Below are 8,711 nucleotides of genomic sequence, written 5' to 3' on the forward strand. Positions count from 1 at the left end.
GTGGATTTATAAAGGATTTATGCTGTCTGCATGTCACAGGGGCACTCTTGTGGGATACTCATCTGTTGCTCCCGGGTAGCCCCTGAAGAGCATTACTATGATGGCATTCTCCTTTTTATGCTTGTTGATAACACCTCATCACCTCTGGATGAATTCAGATGTCTTACCTGGCTGGCAGTATACAGTACATGTCTGGGCTCACCTGTTGCTTAGGAAGAATAGATAGAATATCTGCTATGACAAACTGTATAAGTGCATTTGAGTGGGTGCTGCTCTGTTGATTGTGAGTGGAATTCTTAGCACAACACCAACAGGTTTCCAACAGAGACCACACTGCTATGTAACACCCTTCCATCTAAGTACTCCCCTTAGGTGTAGCGCCCCCTCAAGGATATAAATATTAAGTAGATGTTATTACAAAGCAACACACATCACAATGAACGTGTATCATAGCAACTCAACTGGAACACACCAACATCAGACCAATGCCCAACAACACAACATAATACCTGGGTGTACAAGAAAACAACATAACAAAGCAACACAACCACAAAACAACACACCATATTCCAAAACAATAAATATAGAATGTCACCAGTAATTCTGTTGTTATACAGCTCTTCAGTCTACACTACTGGCATTTCTGGGTGCTGCAAATAACAGGTGTTACTATTATCCAATGTAAGGGTATTCAATTTAGCAAACCCAGGGATTTAAGGATGAGCTGGCCTTACTGGAATGCCAACTCGTGACCTTACTGGCACCACATGTTTAACGGGCGAGCAGACAACATACTGAACCATCCTGCTGGTGAAATAAAACAGCATTGCACAGCAATGTATCAACACCACACAACAATGAAGCAATATACAGCAATATATCACCAACACATAACACTGAACCCTCAACAAAATGGAACAAGTAGAAGTAACAACACAACAAAATACAACTTAAGAACACACCCCACAGCAGCACAACACACCACCATCCCAATAACGCAACTCAATTGCTTTGCGTTGCTGTCTTAAGTTGTGCTGTGTGCTGTTTTGTGTAATTTTGATGTTTTTTTTATTTTCCGCTGTGATTTGGCTTTTGTGGCTGTTGAGCGGGTAGAGTTTTATTGAGGTTTGTGGCTTTGTTTTTGTTCTGTTGCTTTTGCGTGCTCATACTATGTGATGCCGACCAAGGGAGTGCCACTGTTAAAAATGTTGAGAGCAGTCACTATTTGGAAACACACTTTGCACCTGCTTGAACACTAACATGCATTTAAACTATCTACACAGAGTTTTCCTTCTCTTGGCAGAAACATCTTATCACAGACTTGCTCACTCACAAACCTGGTTCAAACGTCAAGGATGACCACTGTGTGCCCATTAAGTAATTACTTAGTAGAATAACAAAGTTAATATTTACTAAGGGTCCATAAACATATGTTTACAGTCAGCCCCTTTCATTGTGTATAAATATCTTGAGGTTGAGCAGGCAGCAGACTGATTCAAAGCCAAGAAGTACGATGCAGACACAAGTAGAGGTTGAGAAGCCAAGCCAGGCTCTCCCATCAGCCGCCATGGATGGACAGCCGGAGAAGCTGATGCTGAAAAGGGAGCTGGGTCTCCTCAGCGCTGGCTCTTTAATTGCGGGGACCATGATTGGCTCTGGCATCTTCATGTCGCCCCAGGGAGTGCTCTTCTACATGGGCAGCCTGGGGGGCAGCCTCGTAATTTGGGCCGCCTGCGGCTTCATGTCCATGCTTGGGGCCCTGTGTTATGCAGAACTTGGAACCACAATCAAGGAATCGGGTAGTGACTATATTTACCTGCTGCGGATATACGGACCTTTGCCTGCCTTTTTGTACACATACCTCAGCGTGTTCCTGTTGTCGCCCGCCAGTAACGCAGCTGTTGCTTTGAGCTTTGCCCAGTATGTGGTAAACCCATTTTACCCCGGCTGCCCTTCCCCAGAAGCTGCGGTTAAAATGACTGCCATTGCCTGCGTTTTGGTTGTCGTCACTGTAAATTGTCTGGATGTGAAGGTGGCTACCTTGGTCACTAACATCTTCACTGCGGTTAAAGTTGTGTCCCTCCTGCTCATTGCAGTGGGTGGCGTGGCACTGCTTGTCCAGGGGCACACAGGACATTTCCAGAATGCATTTCAAGGCACAGCGACAGGATTTGGGGCAATTGGAATCGCCTTTTACCAAGGGCATTGGCCGTACGGTGGATGGAGCACTGCCAACTTGGTGACAGAAGAACTGAAGCGCCCTGAAGTAAGTGTGAATGTTAACATATAGGCGCTTCTCTGTGAGCTCTTTCGGAACTGGTATAACTCGTATCAGAAATATCCAACCACATCATTGTGTGTTTATCCACAGTGATACATCACTAAAACTCCTCCCTCCACGACATTCCTGGCATTCACCCACTCACTCATCCCACGTTCCCAGAGCTGTAGTTTTATATCGCCAGTATTTGCATGCTTCTGTGCTTATAGCACTTTATACATCACATTTGAATAGAAATAATCGTGAAAGATCTAGGGTCTGATTTAAGGGAATCTTAAATTTGCACTATTCTTCACAGGTACAAATTTACAATGGTGCCTTATTCACCAACGCAGCCATAGTTCCCCAGAAAAATGCACAACGCACAACTTTACAGACTTGCTACTAAGTGTGGCATGTGCATTTTTACTCTGCTATTTCCCCAATATGTAATAGTACATTGTTAGTCCTGTCATCCATATGGTGGTCTTCCCCAAAACTTTTTGCTTACTTACATCCACTTTTTGCTGTATCTTTCTGTTGGTCTTACGACTCTGAGCACATTTCCACTGGTGACCAGTGCTAAAGTGCATGTGTTTCTCCCCTAAACATGGTGACATTGGTATATGCGTGACCGGCATATTTAGTTTACCTACAAGTCCCTTGTAAAGTGGTATATACCATATAGCCAGGGCCATTAATTTAAATGCTACTAGTGGGCCTGCAGCACTAGTTGCACACAGGTAGCCTTTCAAACCTGTATCATGCCTACTATTGTGTTTACTGCCACTTCAACTTGGCATTTAAAATCATACGTTTTCCGTTGTGTTCTTGAAAGAGGTACAGATGGGCACATCTCGTACATTGGAAGCTGTTGTAAACAGTATGAGACCTTTCATGTGGATTCATAAAAGCACCAACTAAGCAATTGAAACATTGGAATTACATTCAGATTGAGCAGGAGTAAAATGGCCAAGTATATTACGTAGAAGCAGCATTTGCATATTCGCTGTGCGACTGAATTTGGCGCGAAATGTCGTTCCTCATTCATGGATTTTCACATGTGTAGCGACGCGCTCTAGTGTTTGCGAGCGTGCCCAGGGGCCTGCCGGGAAGGGGCACGGTTACGCGCCAGATCGCTGCGAGGCAACGCGGTGAAAGGACGCGTCCCGGCACTCGGGGCAATAAAGTTAATATAGACACCTCATACATGCTTGCTGTGTCTTCATGTGGCAGAAATTTACTACACAAGGCACTTCACCAGTCAGCACGCATACTTTTGATGATGAACTTTAAGCAGAATAAACATTGCGAGATAGAAGGTGTGCATTCCTTTATCTTTGCAGACATTATATGAATTTGCCCTGACCCACGGTTTGCACCCAAAGAGAATATTGGGGATTTTTTTTACATAATTGTTGATACGCCACATGCAAGGCATAACATCATGTTCATTGAGCAAGTTCAGGTCCTCTTTATTAAAGCGTCATGACTTTTATATTTATGATCTGTACATTGTTGCTCTCAATACATGATTCACATCGTATAACGCTGTATTTTTGTTGAAATGGTTTGTTTGATAAAATGTTTATTTCTATGACGGCATTCTGGGAGTTGAAGTTTATGAGGCAGGGGTTATTTGAGCGTGTGCAGTCAGCATCAGGTGGTTAATTACTTAGCACGTAGGAGGGAGGGGCTTGGCAGGGCCGGACTGGCTGTAGCGGGCACCGGGCAATCCCCCGGTGCGCCACACGGGTGGAGGCCGGTTTTGGCCCCTGGGAGCCGTTTTTGTTACAGGGCCGTTTTTGCAGCATTGCTACAAAATCGGCCGTGTAACAAAATCGGCCGAAAACCGGCCCTGGCAAAGAGCTCGGCGGCCCCCCCTCCCACGAGAGGGGAGGGGGGGTGCCGGCCTAGCACTTTGCCAGGGCCGGTTTGGTTCCCAGTCTGGCCCTGGTGCTTGGTTTTTGAGTCACGGTTAAAAACGGGGGGTCACGTGGGGGAGGTAAAACTCTATTCGACGTGGATGTCGAGCTGAAAGAGGATTGTACTTATGGCATGTATGTGATGATTTGGAGTCGGGGTAGTTGGAACATATTGGGTGTGGTTGTGAGTTCAAGAGTTGAAAGTGAGTGTGTGTGTGTTTGTCAGGGGAGATTGGTTAGTGGGAACGTGGAGAAAGGTTAGAGGGTTAGATGGGAGTGTTGATGAAAGAGTGGGGAGTATGTTTGAGGGGAGGTGGAGGCAGTGTCACGTGGGGAAGAGTCAGGATGAAGGGGTACGTGAAGAATAGGCATGGCAGGGTGTGGGAATTCGGGATGTATGATTCATTCATTTTTCAGCTCACGGGAGGTAATTGATTAGTTTGCACTAGGGGATTGATATTCTTCTGTTGGAACATTCATACGGGATGTTTTTTTTTTGTTTAATCTGTTCATGGTTGAAATTTTGTAACAAGGGAAACATGGATTATAGTTCATATGACATCAAAGACAATGTAGTAATGGCGTTTTTATAAATTTGTTATTTGCAGTTACCCCTGAAGAAGGGCTTGTTTGAGCTCGAAGTACATTGGGTTACAATAAAGAATATTGCCTTGGACAAATCATTTGTTTTCCGTCGTGTTCTTGAAAGAGGTCCGGATGGGCACATCTTGTACATTGGAAGCTGTTGTAAACAGTATGGCACCTTACATGTGGATTCATGAAAGCACCAACCAAGCAATTGAAACATTGGAATTGTATTCAGATTGAGCAGGAGTAAAATGGACAAGTATATTATGTAGAAGCAGCATTTGCATATTCGCTGTGCGACTGAATTTGGAGCGAAATGTCGTTCCTCATTCATGGATTTAAAATCACTTGCCAAGCCTTAAACTCCCCTTTTATTACACAGAAGTCACCCCAAAGGTAGGCTCTAGGTAGCCTTAACGGCAGGGTGCTATGTTAGTAAAAGGTAGGAAATTAACTTTTCTGTTTTACATGTCTGTAGTGAGGTACACCCATTCTAATTGACAACCCGACTTTAAAGTAGGACACAACAATGTCCTTGTAGTGACAAACAGCTAAATTCGTTTTTCAATTCTGTGAGGCCTACTCCTCTTCTAAGACTGCTGTGCTACAAGGATTGCCACTCTGCTTGACTGACAGTTCTGATGGAACTGACCTGCTGCCTGCTGATCTCTGCCCTTCTGACGACAAGGACTTGGCCCATCTAATTTGAACCCAGAGTGACTTAAAGGACTTGCTGGTTTGCCCCCTGTTTTGAATTCTCAGGGCCATCAAAGACTTCCTGCAACCCTGCTCCTACTGCACTCTACCATCTGTGAGTCCTCCCTTGCCTGAGCTGCCAATCCAGTCCTGGGCCTCAGAACCGAGTTCTGCAGTTGTTTTTGCTTCAAAATCGACACAGTTATGACTTTGCGCCAATCAGAACCGTTGCATTGCCTTTTGATGCTGACACAGGAAACAGCCCAGGACATCACCTCGATGGACTGCTCAGCTTGACAGATAGCGCGGCTCAGAAATCGACTCAGCACCTGCAACGTAAAGGAGTTGGATGCCAAAGCCTTCCTCAACGGAGTTGATTTGCATCTGACGCTTCGCCTCTAGCCATGGGTTTGACGCAGCTCTTCCTTGACTGCTCTCATGAGTCTTCGACGTTGACGTTTGCTCCATCCAAGGTACTTTTTCAGCTGGCCCGGCATGGGTCTTGTTGCCAGCCTGCCCTCCATCATGGTCGGCCTGAACTTTGGATTTACCCCGGTCCAGCATGACCTCAAGTAACCCATAAGCGCCATTTGACTCTAAGCACTATTTTTGGTTTCATAACTCCGGTTCTACTTATTGGATTTTTGACATTGTGGTCTTGATTTTCTCATATAAAATATGCTCTATTGTTGTAAACCTGTGTGGAGTACCTTTGTGGTTTTTCATTGTGTTACTCTGTGTGTGTGTGTGTGTTGCACAAATATTGTTTAGTGTGTATCTATCTTACCCTGACTAGGATTGTGGTCCCCACTTGGATAGGGTGCATACATCTGATAACTAGAGACCCAATTTCTAACATACATAATGCAACGTTGACAGGCAGCCCAGTGAGCAAATGCAGATATTATTTCCTTTTTATCTCCAGGGGAAGACATTTTTCTCCATGAAGAAAACCCTTCTCTTTCATTACCCTTACCGTCCTGAAAGTAGAGTTACTCATGCCCTAAAAAAAAGTCTGACAGTATCTAGGGTGTGAAACTGTCACATAGAGGTTTGTGAATGCCCTCAAAGGCACTAAGTTACAAGGTTACAGTCCATTCCCCACCCCTTGTTTAGGGTTTATGATTGCATAATTGTATGCACTCATTGCAGAGAATGATACTGTAGTAAAAGTATTCATACTTGACTTGTATTCTTTTGTGTAAAGCTGTGTGGCGTAAGCTTAGCATTTTGTGGCCATACGCATAGGGTAAGAGAATGTGAACGCTGCTTAAAATGTGTAATTTTGCTGTAATGACACATGTAAAGTGAGAGAACTACTAATAATATTCTAGTTGCCTATTGGCTGTCCCAAGATTCACTGACGATTTCAGGAAAGGAAGGTCATGCTACTTTAGTTAATTGACTTAGTGCCAAATATCAGCGGCCCCTGGCAGTGCTTAAATTGGTGACGCAACCTGCAGTAAGCGAGTGAGCATAGCAAGCAATCTCAGCTTTCCTCGCGGGGTTCTGCAGATGTTCTCTCTCCACGAAATGTGTGAAAAAACATGGGGCCAAATGGTCCATTTTACATTACAATTGTCAAACTCATTTGCAAAAATGCTACAGGTTTTAATGACAGCCCTTGAATGGCACTGAGCTTCTACCTCTCTACCTGTCATGTTTTCCCACTCACATGCTAATTTCCCCATTGCCCTTAGGCCACTCTCTCTCTCCCTCACCATCTCACTTTCTCTCAATATGTATCTCTCTACCCTTCTCTGGCATTACTTTTATCATCTAAGATAGCACTTAGATCCTTTGAGGAAAACAGAAATACATCCTGTTTTCCTCAAAGGAAAACAGGATTTAATTCAAAAAAGAAAATGAAGTATCCTTTTAATTTTGTAAGAGCAGGCAGTGGTCCATAGGACTTCTGCCTGCTGCTCTTAAAAAATGTTGGTGCCCACATCCCCTTTGCGAACGGATTACCGCCTACTTGAAGTTGGTGGTAACAGCGAATGTTTTGTGACTGCATTCCCAATCGCAAAACATTCATACATAGCAGTGCTATTCGGTACTGGGAAGGGACGCCCTAAACATGCCCCCTCCTGATATCAAATCTCAAAAGCAAAATGCGACTCAGTAACAAGTAACCAAGTAACCATCTGTGTGTGTCAAAATGCATTTTACGAATCGAAAAAGGCCCGATGGTCCATTTGCGAACGGTAACATGCTTCTTACATTTGGGCCTAATGGGTATGAGCTGCTTGGCCATTTCGGACCCATTTGAGTTTAGCCTTATTTTTTTAAGGTATCTTTTATTTTTTTGCCTGGCCTTGCTTTCTTTTCTTTTTTACTCTTTTATTTTCAGTATGTTTTAATTTCCCCATTTGTCATGACTAACTGCCACCTGGCTCTAAGGGGTGGGCCCAGTAGTCAGTGGCTGCTCCATCTATCCAAAGAGCCGCCTTGCCCGATCCCTCTTCAAAATATCACCTTCTGCTCGGACACAACACATTTGCACCGACACTGCACCAAATGCCAAGCATCTATGCCTGATCCACATCTCTAATATAATCTCACTAAGAGGGTCACAAAAATGGAGACAATTACCATCCACGGTACCACTCCATACTGTACTGACTCACAACAAGTAACCGGATGGCCTAAAAAATGTGATTGTTAATGTGGGGACCATTATTATTGTCAAGACGAGAACCCTCACTCACCCAGAGGTGACATGCTTCATAATTGGGTTCCCTTTTACACACTGCGACCTAAAGGTACACAGTGTGGGCTACAACTCTCCCGCAGGAGAGGAGCTAGAGGTGTTTTAAACATACAATGGTGGTGAGAGTGAGGGGCAGAGTGTGAAAAAAGGTATAAACAAGTGAATTAAAACTATCTCATGAGAGGACAAAAACTTTAATTGGTGTCCTCAGAGGATAGGTATAAAAACAGTGTGAAAATAGGGGTATGGATGTTCCCTATATCAGATTAGATCAACATGTTTCTGCTTGATGACCACAAAGGTTTGTGGGATTCTTCAGGACCAGATCACGTCACTCTGCTATTGTTTGTGAAACTAAATGAATATAAAAATTACCATACTTAATTGGATGGGAATAACCATAAACCAGCTGCAGTCTGGTCCATATTCTGTAAAAGTAGAGTTAATTCTATCAGTCAGAATTCAATGTACCTACAAAAACAACCAAAAAACACCAGTGTGCATACCACCTTATTACACACGTGGCAAA

General features: G+C 43.9%; 1 pseudogene; it reads left to right on the top strand.

The window, feature by feature from the left end:
- Positions 1 to 1,513: 1,513 nt before the first annotated feature.
- LOC146816742 (b(0,+)-type amino acid transporter 1 pseudogene) lies at positions 1,514 to 2,290 on the top strand (annotated as a pseudogene).
- The last annotated feature ends 6,421 nt before the right edge of the window (positions 2,291 to 8,711 follow it).

This window comes from Triturus cristatus, chromosome 6 (genome assembly GCF_964204655.1).
Source record: "Triturus cristatus chromosome 6, aTriCri1.1, whole genome shotgun sequence".
Classification (NCBI taxonomy): Eukaryota; Metazoa; Chordata; class Amphibia; order Caudata; family Salamandridae; genus Triturus; species Triturus cristatus.